Source organism: Pseudophryne corroboree, chromosome 3 (genome assembly GCF_028390025.1).
Source record: "Pseudophryne corroboree isolate aPseCor3 chromosome 3, aPseCor3.hap2, whole genome shotgun sequence".
NCBI lineage: Eukaryota > Metazoa > Chordata > Amphibia > Anura > Myobatrachidae > Pseudophryne > Pseudophryne corroboree.
The window spans coordinates 768005996-768029799 of record NC_086446.1 but is presented as its reverse complement, the minus strand read 5'-3'; positions in this window follow the sequence as shown (position 1 = coordinate 768029799).

Genomic DNA, 23804 nt, shown 5'->3' with positions numbered 1-23804 from the left:
GGCTCCTCTGTTATCATGCTGTTAACTGGGTTTCATATCACAAGTTGTACGGTGTGATTGGTGTGGCTGGTATGAGTCTTACCTGGGATTCAAAATCCTTCCTTATTGTGTATGCTCGTCCGGGCACAGTGTCCTAACTGAGGCTTGGAGGAGGGTCATAGGGGGAGGAGCCAGTGCACACCAGATAGTCCTAAAGCTTTCTTTAGATGTGCCCAGTCTCCTGCGGAGCCGCTATTCCCCATGGTCCTTACGGAGTTCCCAGCATCCACTACGGACTACGAGAAATAGAATTATCGGTAAGTAAATTCTTATTTTCCACTGTTTATTGTAAGCCCCGCCTCCCAGTGCTGCCTCAATTAAGCCCTGCCTCCTGATAACATTGCCAGTCAATCACCGGCAGGGCATGGAGAAGCTGGCTGCACAGGGGACATGGCTTTGCAGGACTGAAGGGGGACGTGGTCTAGCGGCAAGTGCAATCGTGTCCCACCCATGGCTGCAGCTGATAATGTCAGGACCTGAGTATATAAAGACTCAGGTTCCCAGCTTCCACATGTAGGAGGTGGCCATTTTAGCTGGGACCGTAGGACGGGAGGAGGGAGGTTCTGTGGTACCCTGGCATTAGGGGGGTTAAATGGCACTGCCACAAGGCACAATTAATGTAAGGGGCAAAGCCCAATAAGTAAAAGGCCCCTTTGAAGTGCCCTACTATCTGCAAGAAGGGGGAACACCCTGTAATACAGAGGGCCCCCTCCAAGTGTCCTCAGAAAGCGAGGGGAGTCCCTGGGGGTGTCCTGCTGAAGAGTCCTGAGTAACCGTATACATAAGTGAAAGAGTCCAGCAGTGGAAGGGTGGAAGGCCTGCATAAGGTGAAGGTTGTCAGGGTGTCAGATAAAAGGCCCCTGGATAGTGGGATATGTAATAGTGGCAGAGCCCTTGGATATAGAGGATGGTAGCATGCCTGAAGAAGGTATATGCGGAGTGACGGAAGAAGAAAGGGTCCCTGTGTATTGGGAATGGATGTTCCGTACGTTAGAAGTCTCCTATGAATATTTAGATGAGTGCGATGAACTTTGGATCGGGAGTCCCCTGTATGCTGTATTTGTTGGCCTGTCATGCTGTAGAACTACTGTGCCCAGCAACACCGAGCATGTGCTTCACTGCTGTGTCATATACGTAAGACTGTGCTGGAGGTGTTCATTTGGAGTGGAAACTATATTTAACCTTTGGTAACCATCAAGATTTATATATAAAGCGGTAACCATCTGCTGCAAGTATTGTGCTGGAGGAAGGTTGTGAAGTAGAGCTTGTAACCGTTACGCTTACTGTGCTGGAGGATATGGAGGAGTGTAAATAAAGTTTTCCTGTTCTTGCATGACGGGGTGGTCTGGTGCCCAACATTTCCTTATTGCACTGCACCTGCTGTCCATGTGTGTTCCCAGGTACCTTGTGCTAAGCAACTGAGTATTCGGCGGGGCCCTGCTGTTCATGGACCCCATACCCACTCCTTAGCTGGAGCTGAAGAGAGCAACCGCAAAGGGGTGAATCACTATATTCGGGTACCCAAGTAAGAGTACCACAGCACCAGTAGGGTTCATACTAAACCCGGTGTATTTGGGCGTGACATGCGATCATTTTTCACAGCCGCTGCTTTCAAAATGTCCCGATAACTACAAAATATTTCCACTGTACAGAATGATCATATATCCCACTACATCTACAGCCCAGTCAGAGGCCTCTGATAACTAGGTAGGCATACTGTATATACTGTACTAGGTCCAGCTGGCTGATTGGTTAACATAGTGGTTCTCAAACTGTGTGCCGTGGCTCCCTGGGGTGCTGCGGGACACTTGCAGGGGTGCCTCAGATCGGTGATCTAGGACCAATTCAAATTATTTATGGTCAATATAATAGGCAAAACCAGTGCTGGTGGCTGCCAGTCATACAATATGTGGACAAGCAGAAGCAAATCTTGTCCCTCACCACACAACTGACCCTAAGGATGACATATAAACGCAATCTACTTAATGTAATATTTCTTTCTAAATGTCTCAATAAGAACTTTTGGCCTAGGGGTGCCGTGTAAAAAATACTGATGCTCTAGGTGGTGCCGTGATTCAAAAAAGTTTGAGAACCACTTGGTTAGCCCTTAGGCCTGGAGTTGGTCCTTCCATTTCCCAGTAGCTACAAAACCTTTCCACTGTACTATACCATAGAGCATCTTCAGTGGAGTGTGGATGGGTAGGACATGCTGGGATATTTTGGAATGACAGTAATTAAACATGCATCCAAGTGCCGGCCCCCAGCAACTGGGGCCTCAAGGGCTGTGCCTCATATGCCAGGGAGAGGCTATATGACAACCCATTTGATAAGCAGGTACCAATCCTGACAAGAGGGAGATAGCTAAGGAAAGACCTTCCAAAACTTTTCCACCATAAAGTCTTGTGTCTGCACCAGTGGCTTCACAAGGGGGGTGCGGGGGGGTGCGGCCCGCAACCGGGTGTCACCCGCCGAGGGGTGACACCAAAATGCCTGCCCCTGCTCAGTGACAGGAGCAGAGTGCTGCACTGTTACATTATGTGCAGCACTCGGCTACTGTCACTGAGTAGGAGTCGGCACTGCACATAATACACTCCACAAGAGGCAGCATGCACCCCCGAACCCCCCAAGTGACAAAAAACGGGGGTCAGGAATCGAAGCCACTCCCCCTCCCATGAAGCCATGCACCCATGAAGCCACTCCCCTTTTATGCCGGCGCCGCACCGGGTGTACAAGGCATTGGTGACGCCTCTGGTCTGCACAGTTCTGACTAGGGTTGATGACTGTTGTGATTTGGTGGATTGTGTCACCCACTCTGAAGTCTCCTTGTCACTTTGTAAGCTGGCCAAAAGCAGGGAGACATTGGACTTTGTCCCTACCTTGCTGGTAGAGGAGTAGGAGAACATGGCACAGCAGTTGGGACAACACTACCATGAATCGGTCGGTGACAATAGCTCCTTTGGATAGGGTTATAGCTTTGGCAGAAGTGTGCAAACCACCTCCAAGTGGTTACAATGACTGAGAGTGCTGTGTATGATATGAGCAGTTTGTACGTGTAACCAAGTGTTTGCCTAAGTGATTCCGAGCCTCCTAAAGTTACTGGCTGCACCAGGTTGACTCATATAAGGCTGCACCCGGGTAGACCAGTCAGCTGGCAAGGCAAAAGGGCAAGATATACACCCAGTATCCTCACACTTTTCTTGTCCTTTGAATGGGATAAGGGCACAGTAAGTTCATTACATTTCTGTAGGAACACCTTGGAATATAGTACAAGGTTAACTCACCCCCAAACACAATACATGTGACCATACCTGCACTTTCACCATCCTCCAATCCGCCAGGTCCCGTGACGCTTCCCAAGCAGGAAATCTTCTTTCCTACTGAACAATGGCTTCTTGTGGGAGGGTCAGTCAGGGTCCCTTCCCGGTAACCTTCAAGTTTGGATCGTGGGCCCCATTGGATGCAGCACAGATAAATGGGATATTTTCTTTTTTTCATTTATTTATCCCACATAATAATTCCACCAATGACATTTGTGTAGCATGGTACAAATACTATAAAGAGGCCAGTACATGCTACATGTTACACTTAAACATCCTCCTGCAATAACAATAAGGCAATAGCAGCAGCCCGAGCCGTTTCATGCTATTCCGCTTTTCATCATCGCCAGAAGATTGCTCTCAGGTTATACAGGACAGCGCCACCTGTCTCTCAGTAAATGTGAAGCTTGTTCAGCTAACGTAAATTAATTTGTGTTTAGTATTACAAGGGGAAATAAAATGGATAACTTTTCCGGATAGAAAGCTGAATTCTAGAAGTGACAAGGAACAAAGTAGAGAAGCAGGGATAAGGGGCCTGGTTCAGAGCTGCACGTAATGTCGTTGTTCACAGGGTTCAGCAAGTTTTTGATACTGTGCTACTGTGCCTGCGTGGTAACCCCGAAAAACTCATCCAGTGCCTGCATTACACAGAGTGTACACACAGAGGCGCTGTTGTGATTGAGACGCACACTATCAAATATGCCTTGGAAAAATGCTGGGCGTTTCTTGGCGGTGACTGGGAGTTGGCTAAACAGATGCAACCACACCATCAGTGTGGTTGCTATTGATGGTTGCAATCGATGGTGATATGGCAGGTAACCATCGATGGCTAACAACTTTGCAGTTGATGACCATCGATGGTTTCCACAACCAGTGGTCATCCCTGTTCTTTCACTGACTGGCATGTGGGCCAATCAGAACACGGGGTGGGGCTTTGAGGGTGTTGGGGCGGAGTTACATACAGCAGATGGCAAAAGTTTTCTACATCGGCTATAAACCGTCAATGATTTAAATAATTGCAAGGAGATAGTCTGTTTTATGAGCGTGTTATAGACGTGTCACTATGGGCGTGTCACTAAAGTGTTCACTTTGGAGGCCATACTCATTAAATCTGCAGCGGCAGACAGATGTACACCAGGGAAGGGTTTTGTAGTGGCAGTTGCTTAAAATCGCAACCGGCAAAAGATGTAGCTGAGGCCGCATTTGAATCATGTCCATATACTTGGGGAACTGCAGAAAAATATGGTGACATGCAGTGTTACATTTTCCTGTCATCACGGGCAAAATGTAATAGGGTGCAAGTTTTTTGTGCGGGACAAAATTAAATATGTGCGTTTGTCCTGCAAGTCGCACAGTATAATACGGTGTGAGTTCTCATGCACAAATGTAACTCGCATCATCGCATGCGACTTCTCGTGCGGTTTCACACCAGGAAGAATGGGTGTTTTTAAACCAACCGGAATGTGGGTTTATTTATGAGAGTTGCACCGTATACACCCATTGGCAACCAAAAGTCCCCTGATTTAAGCATCACGCACCCTATATAAACCCCTGATCCTCCATTTTGTCCTTTGATAGGTTTGTGGGGGAGACTGGGAAGTAGAGGAGGTTTTGGTTCATTGAGAGAGAGAGAGAGAGAGAGAGAGATATTTTTGTGAATTACCAGCATTATGGTGTTCAGGCTAAGACCTGGGAAACAGCAGAGGATGGAGGAGGAGGAGGAGGTGATGGTTGTGAAGCAGGAGGCGCAGGAGGAGGAGAGTGAGGAGAAAGGAGGAGGCAGAGGAGGAGGAGGTGGAGGAGGAGGAGAGTGAGGAGCAGGAGGGGGTGGAGGAGGAGGAGAGGGAGGAGCAGGAGGAGGTGGAGGAGGAGGAAGGTGAGGAGGAGGAGAGTGAGGAGCAGGAGGAGGAGGAGAGTGAGGAGCAGGAGGAGGTGGAGGAGGAGAGTGAGGAGCAGGAGGAGGAGGAGAGTGAGGAGCCAGCTGTACCTGCACCTGGCAACACAAGAACAAGGCGTAATGGCCCTCATTCCAAGTTGTTCGCTCGCTAGCTACTTTTAGAAGCCGTGCAAATGCATTGTCGCTGCCCACGGGGGAGTGTATTTTTGCTTTGCAAGTGTGCAAACTTCTTTGCTGCCCAGCGCTGCAAAAACATTTTGTGCAGTTTCTGAGTAGCTCAGGACTTACTCAGCCGCTCCGATCACTTCAGTCTTTTTAGTGCCGGAATTGACGTCAGACACCCGCCCTGCAAACGCCCGGACACACCTGCGTTTTTCCTACCACTCCCAGAAAACGGTCAGTTGCCACCCACAAACGCCCTCTTCCTGTCAGTCTCCTTGCGATTGGCTGTGTGAATGGATTATTTGCTAGATCCATTGCACAGCAACGATGCTCTTTGTACCCGTACGGCGCACGTGCGCATGCACAGTTTTGCTGGGTTTTTTACCTGATTACTGCGCTGCAAAAATCCCTAGCGAGCGATCAACTCGGAATGACCCCCAATGTGTGCTTCTCATTTGAGGAGAACTGCGCCCTGGTCCATGCCATGGTGCACATCTGCTGGGTGCCCCAGGCGCACACCACCCCTATGTCCACAAAGGTTGCTTTGTGGAAGAAGGTCCAGGACGCAGTGAATGCAGTGAGTTCCTGCCAGTAGAACCTGAAAAATACAAAAAAACACTATGACAGCATTAAGCGTGTTGTGAAAGCAAAGCTGTCCAAGCAGAGCCGCAAGGGACGCCATGCAGCGCCGGTGGAATATAATGAGTTTGAGGAGGAAATGAAACAAATATTACCCCCCGAGGTTCTTCCTTGTGAGTAAACAAACAAATGTCTCCCAACTGTACCAACCTAAATCAGTGCGACATGTTCCTTAATTAAAATCATCAGGGACAAATTAATGTTTGCGATAAATAATACATTTCTTATAGTTTTAATTTTAACAATGTTGCCTGCAAATATTTTTTTAATATTGATTATATTAACTGATTAAGGGGGACGTGTACTAAGCAGTGTTATCAGTGGAGAAGTGAGTCAGTGGAGAAGTTGCCCACAGCAACCAATCAGCATTGACTTAACATTTCTAATTTGCATACTATACAATTGTACAGAGCAGCTGATTGGTTGCCATGGGAAATTTCTCCACTGGCTCACTTCTCCACTCTTATCAATGCTTAATACATGTCCCCTAAGTAATAAATATTGGGCCTTATTCAGCTTCAGTTGCAGTTTTGCTAAAATAACAAAACTGTAACTGATATCACCCGCATGCCGGGGGCCACCCAGTACAGGACAAAGCCGCCCAGCATGCTAATGGCAGCCAGCGATACGATCGCCATTCAATTGCGATTGCATCGCTGATTAACCCCTTCAGTGTAATGCACGGAAATCTTCTGCCACCCCGGAAGATTTCTGGGCATACTACTGGTTGATTCCCCGAGGACATCGTGCAGCGTGCACGGCGCCCGGAAATCAGCATAACTTATTAGTATGGAGTTAAGCCCACCCCCCCGGACTCCTATTGGCCGGGGGGCGGGCTTAACAGTATAATAGCTTATGCTTATTCCTTGGCACCACTGGACGTCCGGGAATTATCGCTGGCACTGCTGATGCCCGCGGGTGTTCCCCCGTGGGTGATCGCCCTCCTGCACTCCCCCTTCCCCCAGCACTTTAACCCCTGCACTCGCTGAATTTAAAAACACACCGTGGGAGGTGTGTATTTCTTCAATAAAACCCGTGTAATGGTTTACGACGCTGGCGATGGCCGCGGGTGTTGCCCCCGCAGACGATCGCCCACCCTGCACTCCCCCCCCCCACACTGCATTTTAACCTCTGCACTCCCTGAATCTAAAAAGTAAAAACACACCATGGGATGTGTGTGTATTTTTGAATAAAACCCGCCACTGAAGGGGTTAAGGGAAGCCCCCCGCCTCCGTAGCCTGGCAGTCGGACCGCCGTCATTATCTGCGTCGCACAGTCGCGTGTGACGTCTCGCCTTGAAAATGGAGCCGCCTCGCCCCCTTTTAGCCATCCCTTCCCTGCAACGCCGCGTCATGACCTCGGACCTCCCCGCGAATGCCTCTGACTAGGAGAGGGGGAAAAAAACACTCTCTTTTTTGGGGGGCACTCTTGTATTTGTATTAAAATGTAACTTTTATTATTATCCATTAAAACCAGTAGAAATCGTTACAACATACAACACATATAATACAAAATAAGACCATACTGCAATCAGATTGTGCCAGTCTGTAATTCTGAAGATTTTGCTGGTTTGTACTCAGGTTCTCCCTTCTTCCCCCCTTTTATACCCTAAATATTTCACGAGTGCCTCTGCCTGTCAATCAGGCAGAGGCGTTTGCATTATTGAGATAAGGCCCATATGGGCTGAATAAGGCCCATAGTTTTAAAGTAAAAAGAAAAGAAATAAAAAAGTAACTGATTATTTTTATTTAGATAAACATACACATGGGTGGTCATTCCGAGTTGTTCGCAAGTTTCTTCGTTCGCGCAACATATTCGCATTTTTGCGAACACATTGCACAATAGCGAAAATCCGCCCCAACCGGGGATTTGCTATTTCGCACGCAGTATTATACAAAGTAGGCGTATGCCAAATGACAATGCACTAATGCGTACCCATCGCAATTTCACAATCCTCATCGTAAAAATCCTAACTTCTCGTATATTTACACATTCCTCTTAAAAATGCTCACGCTTTTGCGGAAAAACGCACAGCAATGGGTTTTTTTCCCCCCAAGTTAGATTACACCTTTCAATTCAACAAGCCATCCTCAATTACGAATCTAATTAGTGTAATGAATGATTGTGGTCATGACCAATTAAGTCTTCAAAGAATACCTACAGAACACTTTGTAGGCATAATTGGCCATTACCATGTTTGTTTTTAAATAAGTTAAATAGATGTGTAAACTGTGCGGGGGCTAATGTTACATAGCATATTTTAGTGTGGAGGTGTAGTGTGTGAATATATGTGTTTACATGTTTTTCTAAACAATAAGCTCCTAACTGACATAATTTGTTTGTTTGTAAATAATAAGATTAATAATCGTAAGTGTGATATGTGTTTTTTGTAAGGTAACCAATTTCTGTTAAGGTCCATACACACTTAACGATATAATGAGCGACGTCGCTCATATTCTCCCTCCTTGAGCGACGTCACTCATTTTATCGTTAAGTGTGTATGCCGCCAGCGACGACCGATGCGTGGCCCCGCGGGTCGGCAACGATCGTCGCTGTCGGTAGGGCATGCATGAAGGATGTGGACTGTCGTCCACGACCTTCATGCAGGGCTGGCGGGGGCGTGACGTCACTGAGCGATATGAGCTGTCATATCGCTCAGTGCGTACAGGCGGCCGCCGACCGGCCGGCCCGGGAGGGGGAAACGTTAGACGATGCTGTTCCGTTATTGCATTTAAAAACACAACACCCGCTTAACTGCAAAAGATTGTTTTATTTTTTTAACATTTTTTTTTTTTGCCTTTAGTGTAACATATTTTTTTGAAAATAAAAATAAATTTAACAAAATTTTTGTAGCGTCTCTACATCAGCCATCATGGCCTGCAAATGGGCCTTTAAGCTGGCCAGGATGCCAGGCAGGCTTGTGGGATCTCCAACTGCATCATCTGAAATGCAGAGCAAAAATAATATTTTAAAAATTACTCATATTATCGATTACACAAGCAAGCCACAAAGCACACTTTAATGGCAAAGGGACTACATCATGGATGTTTGAATGTTAAAACATTACCATACCAACACTAGAGATGAGCGGGTTCGGTTCCTCGGAATCCGAACCCGCCCGAACTTCATGTTTTTTTACACGGGTCCGAGCGACTCGGATCTTCCCGCCTTGCTCGGTTAACCCGAGCGCGCCCGAACGTCATCATGACGCTGTCGGATTCTCGCGAGGCTCGGATTCTATCGCGAGACTCGGATTCTATATAAGGAGCCGCGCGTCGCGGCCATTTTCACACGTGCATTGAGATTGATAGGGAGAGGACGTGGCTGGCGTCCTCTCCATTTGGATTAGAAGAGAGAGAGTGAGATTGAGACAGAGACACTTGATTTACTGGAGCTTAGGAGTACTAGAGAGTGCAGAGTTTACTAGTGACTGACCACTGACCAGTGACCACCAGTGCAGTTTTATTTAATATAATCCGTTCTCTGCCCGAAAAAAACGATACACAGTGACTCAGTCACATACCATATCTGTGCTCAGCCCAGTGTGCTGCATCATCTATGTATAATATCTGACTGTGCTCACACAGCTTAATTGTGGGGGAGACTGGGGAGCAGTTATAGGTTATAGCAGGAGCCAGGAGTACATACATATTATTAAAATTAAACAGTGCACACTTTTGCTGCAGGCAGGAGTGCCACTGCCAGTGTGACTGACCAGTGACCTGACCACACTGACCACCAGTATAGTATACTATATTGTGATTGCCTGAAAAAGTTAAACACTCGTCGTGTGACTTGTGTGGTGTTTTTTTTTTTATTCTATAAAAAACTCATTCTGCTGACAGACAGTGTCCAGCAGGTCCGTCATTATATAATATATACCTGTCCGGCTGCAGTAGTGATATATATATATTTTTTATATCATTATTTATCATCCAGTCGCAGCAGACACAGTACGGTAGTTCACGGCTGTAGCTACCTCTGTGTCGGCACTCTGCAGTCCATCCATAATTGTATACCACCTACCCGTGGGTTTTTTTTTCTTTCTTCTTTATACATACTACATCTCATTATCATCCAGTCTATATTAGCAGCAGACACAGTACAGTACGGTAGTCCACGGCTGTAGCTACCTCTGTGTCGGCACTCGGCAGTCCATCCATAATTGTATACCACCTACCCGTGGTTTTTTTTTTCTTTCTTCTTTATACATACTACATCTCATTATCATCCAGTCTATATTAGCAGCAGACACAGTACAGTACGGTAGTCCACGGCTGTAGCTACCTCTGTGTCGGCACTCGGCAGTCCGTCCATAATTGTATACCACCTACCCGTGGTTTTTTTTTTTTCTTCTTTATACATACATACTACATCTCATTATCAACCAGTCTATATTAGCAGCAGACACAGTACAGTACGGTAGTCCACGGCTGTAGCTACCTCTGTGTCGGCACTCGGCAGTCCATCCATAATTGTATACCACCTACCCGTGGTTTTTTTTTCTTTCTTCTTTATACATACATACTACATCTCATTATCAACCAGTCTATATTAGCAGCAGACACAGTACAGTACGGTAGTCCACGGCTGTAGCTACCTCTGTGTCGGCACTCGGCAGTCCGTCCATAATCGTATACCACCTACCCGTGGTTTTTTTTTCTTTCTTCTTTATACATACATACTACATCTCATTATCATCCAGTCTATATTAGCAGCAGACACAGTACAGTACGGTAGTCCACGGCTGTAGCTACCTCTGTGTCGGCACTCGGCAGTCCATCCATAATTGTATACCACCTACCCGTGGTTTTTTTTTTCTTTCTTCTTTATACATACTACATCTCATTATCATCCAGTCTATATTAGCAGCAGACACAGTACAGTACGGTAGTCCATGGCTGTAGCTACCTCTGTGTCGGCACTCGGCAGTCCATCCATAATTGTATACCACCTACCCGTGGTTTTTTTTTCTTTCTTCTTTATACATACATACTACATCTCATTATCAACCAGTCTATATTAGCAGCAGACACAGTACAGTACGGTAGTCCACGGCTGTAGCTACCTCTGTGTCGGCACTCGGCAGTCCGTCCATAATCGTATACCACCTACCCGTGGTTTTTTTTTCTTTCTTCTTTATACATACATACTACATCTCATTATCATCCAGTCTATATTAGCAGCAGACACAGTACAGTACGGTAGTCCACGGCTGTAGCTACCTCTGTGTCGGCACTCGGCAGTCCATCCATAATTGTATACCACCTACCCGTGGTTTTTTTTTTCTTTCTTCTTTATACATACTACATCTCATTATCATCCAGTCTATATTAGCAGCAGACACAGTACAGTACGGTAGTCCACGGCTGTAGCTACCTCTGTGTCGGCACTCGGCAGTCCATCCATAATTGTATACCACCTACCCGTGGTTTTTTTTTCTTTCTTCTTTATACATACTACATCTCATTATCATCCAGTCTATATTAGCAGCAGACACAGTACAGTACGGTAGTCCACGGCTGTAGCTACCTCTGTGTCGGCACTCGGCAGTCCATCCATAATTGCATACCACCTACCCGTGGTTTTTTTTTCTTTCTTCTTTATACATACATACTACATCTCATTATCAACCAGTCTATATTAGCAGCAGACACAGTACAGTACGGTAGTCCACGGCTGTAGCTACCTCTGTGTCGGCACTCGGCAGTCCATCCATAATTGTATACCACCTACCCGTGGTTTTTTTTTCTTTCTTCTTTATACATACTACATCTCATTATCATCCAGTCTATATTAGCAGCAGACACAGTACAGTACGGTAGTCCACGGCTGTAGCTACCTCTGTGTCGGCACTCGGCAGTCCGTCCATAATTGTATACCACCTACCCGTGGTTTTTTTTTCTTTCTTCTTTATACATACATACTACATCTCATTATCAACCAGTCTATATTAGCAGCAGACACAGTACAGTACGGTAGTCCACGGCTGTAGCTACCTCTGTGTCGGCACTCGGCAGTCCATCCATAATTGTATACCACCTACCCGTGTTTTTTTTTCTTTCTTCTTTATACATACTACATCTCATTATCATCCAGTCTATATATTAGCAGCAGACACAGTACAGTACGGTAGTCCACGGCTGTAGCTACCTCTGTGTCGGCACTCGGCAGTCCGTCCATAATTGTATACCACCTACCCGTGGTTTTTTTTCTTTCTTCTTTATACATACATACTACATCTCATTATCATCCAGTCTATATTAGCAGCAGACACAGTACAGTACGGTAGTCCACGGCTGTAGCTACCTCTGTGTCGGCACTCGGCAGTCCATTCATAATTGTATACTAGTATCCATCCATCTCCATTGTTTACCTGAGGTGCCTTTTAGTTGTGCCTATTAAAATATGGAGAACAAAAATGTTGAGGTTCCAAAATTAGGGAAAGATCAAGATCCACTTCCACCTCGTGCTGAAGCTGCTGCCACTAGTCATGGCCGAGACGATGAAATGCCAGCAACGTCGTCTGCCAAGGCCGATGCCCAATGTCATAGTACAGAGCATGTCAAATCCAAAACACCAAATATCAGTAAAAAAAGGACTCCAAAACCTAAAATAAAATTGTCGGAGGAGAAGCGTAAACTTGCCAATATGCCATTTACCACACGGAGTGGCAAGGAACGGCTGAGGCCCTGGCCTATGTTCATGGCTAGTGGTTCAGCTTCACATGAGGATGGAGGCACTCAGCCTCTCGCTAGAAAAATGAAAAGACTCAAGCTGGCAAAAGCAGTAGCACCGCAAAGAACTGTGCGTTCTTCGAAATCCCAAATCCACAAGGAGAGTCCAATTGTGTCGGTTGCGATGCCTGACCTTCCCAACACTGGACGTGAAGAGCATGCGCCTTCCACCATTTGCACGCCCCCTGCAAGTGCTGGAAGGAGCACCCGCAGTCCAGTTCCTGATAGTCAGATTGAAGATGTCAGTGTTGAAGTACACCAGGATGAGGAGGATATGGGTGTTGCTGGCGCTGGGGAGGAAATTGACCAGGAGGATTCTGATGGTGAGGTGGTTTGTTTAAGTCAGGCACCCGGGGAGACACCTGTTGTCCGTGGGAGGAATATGGCCGTTGACATGCCAGGTGAAAATACCAAAAAAATCAGCTCTTCGGTGTGGAACTATTTCAACAGAAATGCGGACAACAGGTGTCAAGCCGTGTGTTCCCTTTGTCAAGCTGTAATAAGTAGGGGTAAGGACGTTAACCACCTCGGAACATCCTCCCTTATACGTCACCTGCAGCGCATTCATAATAAGTCAGTGACAAGTTCAAAAACTTTGGGTGACAGCGGAAGCAGTCCACTGACCAGTAAATCCCTTCCTCTTGTAACCAAGCTCACGCAAACCACCCCACCAACTCCCTCAGTGTCAATTTCCTCCTTCCCCAGGAATGCCAATAGTCCTGCAGGCCATGTCACTGGCAATTCTGACGAGTCCTCTCCTGCCTGGGATTCCTCCGATGCATCCTTGCGTGTAACGCCTACTGCTGCTGGCGCTGCTGTTGTTGCTGCTGGGAGTCGATGGTCATCCCAGAGGGGAAGTCGTAAGCCCACTTGTACTACTTCCAGTAAGCAATTGACTGTTCAACAGTCCTTTGCGAGGAAGATGAAATATCACAGCAGTCATCCTGCTGCAAAGCGGATAACTGAGGCCTTGACAACTATGTTGGTGTTAGACGTGCGTCCGGTATCCGCCGTTAGTTCACAGGGAACTAGACAATTTATTGAGGCAGTGTGCCCCCGTTACCAAATACCATCTAGGTTCCACTTCTCTAGGCAGGCGATACCGAAAATGTACACGGACCTCAGAAAAAGACTCACCAGTGTCCTAAAAAATGCAGCTGGACCCAATGTCCACTTAACCACGGACATGTGGACAAGTGGAGCAGGGCAGGGTCAGGACTATATGACTGTGACAGCCCACTGGGTAGATGTATGGACTCCCGCCGCAAGAACAGCAGCGGCGGCACCAGTAGCAGCATCTCGCAAACGCCAACTCTTTCCTAGGCAGGCTACGCTTTGTATCACCGCTTTCCAGAATACGCACACAGCTGAAAACCTCTTACGGCAACTGAGGAAGATCATCGCGGAATGGCTTACCCCAATTGGACTCTCCTGTGGATTTGTGGCATCGGACAACGCCAGCAATATTGTGTGTGCATTAAATATGGGCAAATTCCAGCACGTCCCATGTTTTGCACATACCTTGAATTTGGTGGTGCAGAATTTTTAAAAAAACGACAGGGGCGTGCAAGAGATGCTGTCGGTGGCCAGAAGAATTGCGGGACACTTTCGGCGTACAGGCACCACGTACAGGAGACTGGAGCAATACCAAAAACTACTGAACCTGCCCTGCCATCATCTGAAGCAAGAAGTGGTAACGAGGTGGAATTCAACCCTCTATATGCTTCAGAGGTTGGAGGAGCAGCAAAAGGCCATTCAAGCCTATACAATTGAGCACGATATAGGAGGTGGAATGCACCTGTCTCAAGCGCAGTGGAGAATGATTTCAACGTTGTGCAAGGTTCTGATGCCCTTTGAACTTGCCACACGTGAAGTCAGTTCAGACACTGCCAGCCTGAGTCAGGTCATTCCCCTCATCAGGCTTTTGCAGAAGAAGCTGGAGACATTGAAGGAGGAGCTAACACGGAGCGATTCCGCTAGGCATGTGGGACTTGTGGATGGAGCCCTTAATTCGCTTAACAAGGATTCACGGGTGGTCAATCTGTTGAAATCAGAGCACTACATTTTGGCCACCGTGCTCGATCCTAGATTTAAAGCCTACCTTGGATCTCTCTTTCCGGCAGACACAAGTCTGCTGGGGTTGAAAGACCTGCTGGTGAGAAAATTGTCAAGTCAAGCGGAACGCGACCTGTCAACATCTCCTCCTTCACATTCTCCCGCAACTGGGGGTGCGAGGAAAAGGCTCAGAATTCCGAGCCCACCCGCTGGCGGTGATGCAGGGCAGTCTGGAGCGACTGCTGATGCTGACATCTGGTCCGGACTGAAGGACCTGACAACGATTACGGACATGTCGTCTACTGTCACTGCATATGATTCTCTCAACATTGAAAGAATGGTGGAGGATTATATGAGTGACCGCATCCAAGTAGGCATGTCACACAGTCCGTACTTATACTGGCAGGAAAAAGAGGCAATTTGGAGGCCCATGCACAAACTGGCTTTATTCTACCTAAGTTGCCCTCCCACAAGTGTGTACTCCGAAAGAGTGTTTAGTGCCGCCGCTCACCTTGTCAGCAATCGGCGTACGAGGTTACATCCAGAAAATGTGGAGAAGATGATGTTCATTAAAATGAATTATAATCAATTCCTCCGCGGAGACATTGACCAGCAGCAATTGCCTCCACAAAGTACACAGGGAGCTGAGATGGTGGATTCCAGTGGGGACGAATTGATAATCTGTGAGGAGGGGGATGTACACGGTGATATATCGGAGGATGATGATGAGGTGGACATCTTGCCTCTGTAGAGCCAGTTTGTGCAAGGAGAGATTAATTGCTTCTTTTTTGGGGGGGATCCAAACCAACCCGTCATATCAGTCACAGTCGTGTGGCAGACCCTGTCACTGAAATGATGGGTTGGTTAAAGTGTGCATGTCCTGTTTATACAACATAAGGGTGGGTGGGAGGGCCCAAGGACAATTCCATCTTGCACCTCTTTTTTCTTTTATTTTTCTTTGCGTCATGTGCTGTTTGGGGAGGGTTTTTTGGAAGGGCCATCCTGCGTGACACTGCAGTGCCACTCCTAGATGGGCCCGGTGTTTGTGTCGGCCACTAGGGTCGCTTATCTTACTCACACAGTCAGCTACCTCATTGCGCCTCTTTTTTTCTTTGCGTCATGTGCTGTTTGGGGAGGGTTTTTTGGAAGGGACATCCTGCGTGACACTGCAGTGCCACTCCTAGATGGGCCCGGTGTTTGTGTCGGCCACTAGGGTCGCTTATCTTACTCACACAGTCAGCTACCTCATTGCGCCTCTTTTTTTCTTTGCGTCATGTGCTGTTTGGGGAGGGTTTTTTGGAAGGGCCATCCTGCGTGACACTGCAGTGCCACTCCTAGATGGGCCCGGTGTTTGTGTCGGCCACTAGGGTCGCTTATCTTACTCACACAGTCAGCTACCTCATTGCGCCTCTTTTTTTCTTTGCGTCATGTGCTGTTTGGGGAGGGTTTTTTGGAAGGGACATCCTGCGTGACACTGCAGTGCCACTCCTAGATGGGCCCGGTGTTTGTGTCGGCCACTAGGGTCGCTTATCTTACTCACACAGTCAGCTACCTCATTGCGCCTCTTTTTTTCTTTGCATCATGTGCTGTTTGGGGAGGGTTTTTTGGAAGGGACATCCTGCGTGACACTGCAGTGACACTCCTAGATGGGCCCGGTGTTTGTGTCGGCCACTAGGGTCGCTTATCTTACTCACACAGTCAGCTACCTCATTGCGCCTCTTTTTTTCTTTGCGTCATGTGCTGTTTGGGGAGGGTTTTTTGGAAGGGACATCCTGCGTGACACTGCAGTGCCACTCCTAGATGGGCCCGGTGTTTGTGTCGGCCACTAGGGTCGCTTATCTTACTCACACAGTCAGCTACCTCATTGCGCCTCTTTTTTTCTTTGCGTCATGTGCTGTTTGGGGAGGGTTTTTTGGAAGGGCCATCCTGCGTGACACTGCAGTGCCACTCCTAGATGGGCCCGGTGTTTGTGTCGGCCACTAGGGTCGCTTATCTTACTCACACAGTCAGCTACCTCATTGCGCCTCTTTTTTTCTTTGCGTCATGTGCTGTTTGGGGAGGGTTTTTTGGAAGGGACATCCTGCGTGACACTGCAGTGCCACTCCTAGATGGGCCCGGTGTTTGTGTCGGCCACTAGGGTCGCTTATCTTACTCACACAGTCAGCTACCTCATTGCGCCTCTTTTTTTCTTTGCATCATGTGCTGTTTGGGGAGGGTTTTTTGGAAGGGACATCCTGCGTGACACTGCAGTGACACTCCTAGATCGGCCCGGTGTTTGTGTCGGCCACTAGGGTCGCTTATCTTACTCACACAGTCAGCTACCTCATTGCGCCTCTTTTTTTCTTTGCGTCATGTGCTGTTTGGGGAGGGTTTTTTGGAAGGGACATCCTGCGTGACACTGCAGTGCCACTCCTAGATGGGCCCGGTGTTTGTGTCGGCCACTAGGGTCGCTAATCTTACTCACACAGCTACCTCATTGCGCCTCTTTTTTTCTTTGCGTCATGTGCTGTTTGGGGAGGGTTTTTTGGAAGGGACATCCTGCGTGACACTGCAGTGCCACTCCTAGATGGGCCCGGTGTTTGTGTCGGCCACTAGGGTCGCTTATCTTACTCACACAGCGACCTCGGTGCAAATTTTAGGACTAAAAATAATATTGTGAGGTGTGAGGTATTCAGAATAGACTGAAAATGAGTGGAAATTATGGTTTTTGAGGTTAATAATACTTTGGGATCAAAATGACCCCCAAATTCTATGATTTAAGCTGTTTTTTAGGGTTTTTTGAAAAAAACACCCGAATCCAAAACACACCCGAATCCGACAAAAAAAATTCGGTGAGGTTTTGCCAAAACGCGGTCGAACCCAAAACACGGCCGCGGAACCGAACCCAAAACCAAAACACAAAACCCGAAAAATTTCAGGCGCTCATCTCTAACCAACACACCAGCATGCTCAGCAATGTTTGTAATTGTTAATTGTAAAAATTAGAAAGTGTACCACACCATGATGTACATTTACTAAGATGTGAGTTCTATTTAAGATGGGACGTTGCCCATAGCAATCAATCAGATTACACATATCTTCTAGAAGGTGCTAAATAAATGAGAAGTTGAATCTGATTGGTTGCTATGGGCAACATCCCATCATGACTAAAATTCCCATCTTAGTAAATGTAACCCCATGCTGGGATTAATTCACATCTGGAGTGAAGCAGACTTGTATTTTTAGGTGTTTGGCCTGCATCATCACACTGCATATCAACATCTTCAGAAGGACAACATATCCTAGCACGCCCACACTCCCTGAAAGCCTGCCTTACTACATAAGGTGAAACCTGTTTTCTCTAACGTCCTAAGTGGATGCTGGGGACTCCGTAAGGACCATGGGGAATAGCGGCTCCGCAGGAGACTGGGCACAAAAGTAAAAGCTTTAGGACTACCTGGTGTGCACTGGCTCCTCCCCCTATGACCCTCCTCCAAGCCTCAGTTAGATTTTTGTGCCCGAACGAGAAGGGTGCACACTAGGTGGCTCTCCTGAGCTGCTTAGTGAAAAGTTTAGTTTTAGGTTTTTTATTTTCAGTGAGACCTGCTGGCAACAGGCTCACTGCACCGAGGGACTAAGGGGAGAAGAAGCGAACTCACCTGCGTGCAGAGTGGATTGGGCTTCTTAGGCTACTGGACATTAGCTCCAGAGGGACGATCACAGGCCCAGCCATGGATGGGTCCCAGAGCCGCGCCGCCGGCCCCCTTACAGAGCCAGAAGACTGAAGAGGTCCGGAAAATCGGCGGCAGAAGACGTCCTGTCTTCAATAAGGTAGCGCACAGCACCGCAGCTGTGCGCCATTGCTCTCAGCACACTTCACACTCCGGTCACTGAGGGTGCAGGGCGCTGGGGGGGGGGCGCCCTGAGACGCAATAAAAACACCTTAGATGGCTAAAAATACATCACATATAGCTCCTGGGCTATATGGATGCATTTAACCCCTGCCAGTTTTTCCTTAAAAAAGCGGGAGAAAGGCCGCAGAGAAGGGGGCGGAGCCTATCTCCTCAGCACACAAGCGCCATTTTCCCTCACAGCTCCGTTGGAGGGAAGCTCCCTGGCTCTCCCCTGCAGTCCTGCACTACAGAAACAGGGTAAAACAAGAGAGGGGGGGGGGGCACTAAATTTGGCAGATTAATAATACAGCAGCTATATAAGGGAAAAACACTTATATAAGGTTATCCCTGTATATATATAGCGCTCTGGTGTGTGCTGGCAAACTCTCCCTCTGTCTCCCCAAAGGGCTAGTGGGGTCCTGTCCTCTATCAGAGCATTCCCTGTGTGTGTGCTGTGTGTCGGTACGTTGTGTCGACATGTATGAGGAGGAAAATGGTATGGAGGCGGAGCAATTGCCTGTAATAGTGATGTCACCCTCTAGGGAGTCGACACCTGACTGGATGGTCGTATGGAAGGAATTACGTGATAGCGTCAGCACTTTACAAAAGACTGTTGACGACATGAGACAGCCGGAAAAACAGTTAATACCTGTCCAGGCGTCTCAAACACCGTCAGGGGCTCTAAAGCGCCCGTTACCTCAGATGGTCGACACAGACGCCGACACGGACACTGACTCCAGTGTCGACGGTGAGGAAACAAACGTATTTTCCAGTAGGGCCACACGTTACATGATCACGGCAATGAAGGAGGTTTTGAACATTTCTGATACTACAAGTACCACAAAAAAGGGTATTATGTGGGGTGTGAAAAAACTACCCGTAGTTTTTCCTGAATCAGATGAATTAAATGAGGTGTGTGATGAAGCGTGGGTTTCCCCCGATAAAAAACTGCTAATTTCTAAAAAATTATTGGCATTATACCCTTTCCCGCCAGAGGTTAGGGCGCGTTGGGAAACATCCCCTAGGGTAGATAAGGCGCTCACACGCTTATCAAAACAAGTGGCGTTACCGTCTCCGGATACGGCCGCCCTCAAGGAGCCAGCTGATAGGAAGCTGGAAAATATCCTAAAAAGTATATACACACATACTGGTGTTATACTGAGACCAGCAATCGCCTCAGCCTGGATGTGCAGTGCTGGGGTGGCTTGGTCGGATTCCCTGACTGAAAATATTGATACCCTGGACAGGGACAGTATATTATTGACTATAGAGCATTTAAAGGATGCATTTCTATATATGCGAGATGCACAGAGGGATATTTGCACTCTGGCATCAAGAGTAAGTGCGCTGTCCATTTCTGCCAGAAGAGGGTTATGGACGCGACAGTGGTCAGGTGATGCGGATTCCAAACGGCATATGGAAGTATTGCCGTATAAAGGGGAGGAGTTATTTGGGGTCGGTCTATCGGACCTGGTGGCCACGGCAACGGCTGGGAAATCCACCTTTTTACCCCAGGTCACCTCTCAGCAGAAAAAGACACCGTCTTTTCAGGCTCAATCCTTTCGTCCCCATAAGGGCAAGCGGGCAAAAGGCCACTCATATCTGCCCCGGGGCAGAGGAAGGGGAAAAAGACTGCAGCAGGCAGCCTCTTCCCAGGAACAGAAGCCCTCCCCCGCTTCTGCCAAGTCCTCAGCATGACGCTGGGGCCTTACAAGCGGACTCAGGTACGGTGGGGGGTCGTCTCAAGAATTTCAGCGCGCAGTGGGCTCACTCGCAAGTGGACCCCTGGATCCTGCAGGTAGTATCTCAGGGGTACAAATTGGAATTCGAGACGTCTCCCCCTCGCCGGTTCCTGAAGTCTGCTTTACCAACGTCTCCCTCCGACAGGGAGGCGGTATTGGCAGCCATTCACAAGCTGTATTCCCAGCAGGTGATAATCAAGGTACCCCTCCTACAACAGGGAAAGGGGTATTATTCCACGCTGTTTGTGGTACCGAAGCCGGACGGCTCGGTGAGACCTATTTTAAATCTGAAATCCTTGAACACTTACATACAAAGGTTCAAATTCAAGATGGAGTCACTCAGAGCAGTGATAGCGAACCTGGAAGAAGGGGACTATATGGTGTCTCTGGACATCAAGGATGCTTACCTCCATGTCCCAATTTGCCCTTCTCACCAAGGGTACCTCAGGTTTGTGGTACAGAACTGTCACTATCAGTTTCAGACGCTGCCGTTTGGATTGTCCACGGCACCCCGGGTCTTTACCAAGGTAATGGCCGAAATGATGATTCTTCTTCGAAGAAAAGGCGTCTTAATTATCCCTTACTTGGACGATCTCCTGATAAGGACAAGGTCCAGGGAACAGTTAGAGGTCGGAGTAGCACTATCTCAAGTAGTGCTACGACAGCACGGGTGGATTCTAAATATTCCAAAATCGCAGCTGATTCCGACGACACGTCTGCTGTTCCTAGGGATGATTCTGGACACAGTCCAGAAAAAGGTGTTTCTCCCGGAGGAGAAAGCCAGGGAGTTATCCGAGCTAGTCAGGAACCTCCTAAAACCAGGCCAAGTGTCAGTGCATCAATGCACAAGGGTCCTGGGAAAAATGGTGGCTTCTTACGAAGCGATTCCATTCGGCAGATTCCACGCAAGAACTTTTCAGTGGGATCTGCTGGACAAATGGTCAGGATCGCATTCTTCAGATGCATCAGCGGATAACCCTGTCTCCAAGGACAAGGGTGTCTCTCCTGTGGTGGTTGCAGAGTGCTTATCTTCTAGAGGGCCGCAGATTCAGCATTCAGGACTGGGTCCTGGTGACCACGGATGCCAGCCTGAGAGGCTGGGGAGCAGTCACACAGGGAAAAAAATTTCCAGGGCTTGTGGTCAAGCCTGGAGACATCACTTCACATAAATATCCTGGAGCTAAGAGCCATCTACAATGCTCTGAGCCTAGCAAGACCTCTGCTTCAAGGTCAGCCGGTGCTGATCCAGTCGGACAACATCACGGCAGTCGCCCACGTAAACAGACAGGGCGGCACAAGAAGCAGGAGGGCAATGACAGAAGTTGCAAGGATTCTTCGCTGGGCAGAAAATCATGTGATAGCACTGTCAGCAGTGTTCATTCTGGGTGTGGACAACTGGGAAGCAGACTTCCTCAGCAGACACGACCTCCACCCGGGGGAGTGGGGACTTCACCCAGAAGTCTTCCACATGATTGTGAACCGTTGGGAAAAACCAAAGGTGGACATGATGGCGTCCCGCCTCAACAAAAAACTAGACAGATATTGCGCCAGGTCAAGGGACCCTCATGCAATAGCTGTGGACGCTCTGGTAACACCATGGGTGTACCAGTCAGTGTATGTGTTCCCTCCTCTGCCTCTCATACCCAAGGTACTGAGGATCATAAGAAGGAGAGGAGTAAGAACTATACTCGTGGCTCCGGATTGGCCAAGAAGGACTTGGTACCCGGAACTTCAAGAGATGCTCACAGAGGACCCGTGGCCTCTACCTCTAAGAAAGGACCTGCTCCAGCAGGGACCCTGTCTCTTCCAAGACTTACCGCGGCTGTGTTTGACGGCATGGCGGTTGAACGCCGGATCCTGAAGGAAAAAGGCATTCCGGATGAAGTCATCCCTACCCTGATCAAAGCCAGAAAGGATGTAACCGTACAACATTATCACCGTATTTGGCGTAAATATGTTGCGTGGTGCGAGGCCAGGAAGGCAGTGGCGCACCCAGGGGGGGTTTCCGAGTACCCAGAAACCCCCCTCCACTAATAAAAAAAAAAAAAATTTTTTTTTTTTTTTTTTTTTTTAGCTGCATGAGTATTATTAATGACTGTCTAGCGTCCTCTGCAGCCTGCTGTCTTCCTGGTGGCACTTGCAAGTGCAATAAAAGTTTACTTTATTTTAATTATAGTACATATATATCCATGTGCCTACATATATACACATGTATATACATACATACATATAAACACACACACACACATATGATATATATATATACATGTGTATATATATGTGTACTGTATGTGTGTGTGTATATATATATATATATATATATATATATATATATGTATGCATGTTTAATATGCTATGTATATGTGTATATGGGTTCACTACGATCTCCCGGCGGCCGGCCTCCCGGCGACCAGCATACCGGCGCCGGGAGGCTGGCCGCCGGCTTACCAACAGTGTGGCGAGTGCAAATGAGCCCCTTGCGGGCTCGCTGCGCTCGCCACGCTATGCACGCCACACTATTCTATTCTCCCTCCAGGGGGGTCGTGGACCCCCACGAGGGAGAATAAGTGTCGGTATGCCGGCGGTCAGGCTCCCGGCGCCGGTATGCTGGTTGCCGGGAGCCCGACCGCCGGCATACTGAAGACCACCCGTGTATATGTATGTGTGTGTGTATGTATATATATATATATATATATATGTATGTGTAGATATATATATATATATATATATATGCACACACACACAGACACACTAGTTTTACGGACCCAGCATATACTGGGTCACCTCAGTCCCCACCCCCGTGATTGGCTCCGCCCAGTTCTGGAAACCCCCCCATGCAAATCCTGCGTTTGCCACTGGAAGGCCCCTACAGAGGAATTTCAACTGGGTCGTTTCCTGCATTTCCTACAAACAGGACTGTCTATGGGCCTAAAATTAGGGTCCATTAAGGTTCAGATTTCGGCCCTGTCGATTTTCTTCCAAAAAGAACTGGCTTCAGTTCCTGAAGTACAGACGTTTGTCAAGGGGGTACTGCATATACAACCTCCTTTTGTGCCTCCAGTGGCACCTTGGGATCTAAATGTAGTTTTGGGATTCCTAAAATCACATTGGTTTGAACCACTTTCCACTGTGGACTTAAAATATCTCACATGGAAGGTGGTAATGCTGTTAGCCCTGGCTTCAGCCAGGCGTGTCTCAGAATTGGCGGCTTTATCCTATAAAAGCCCTTATCTAATTTTTCATACGGACAGGGCAGAATTGAGGACTCGTCCTCAATTTCTCCCTAAGGTGGTTTCAGCATTTCACTTGAACCAGCCTATTGTGGTGCCTGCGGCTACTAGGGA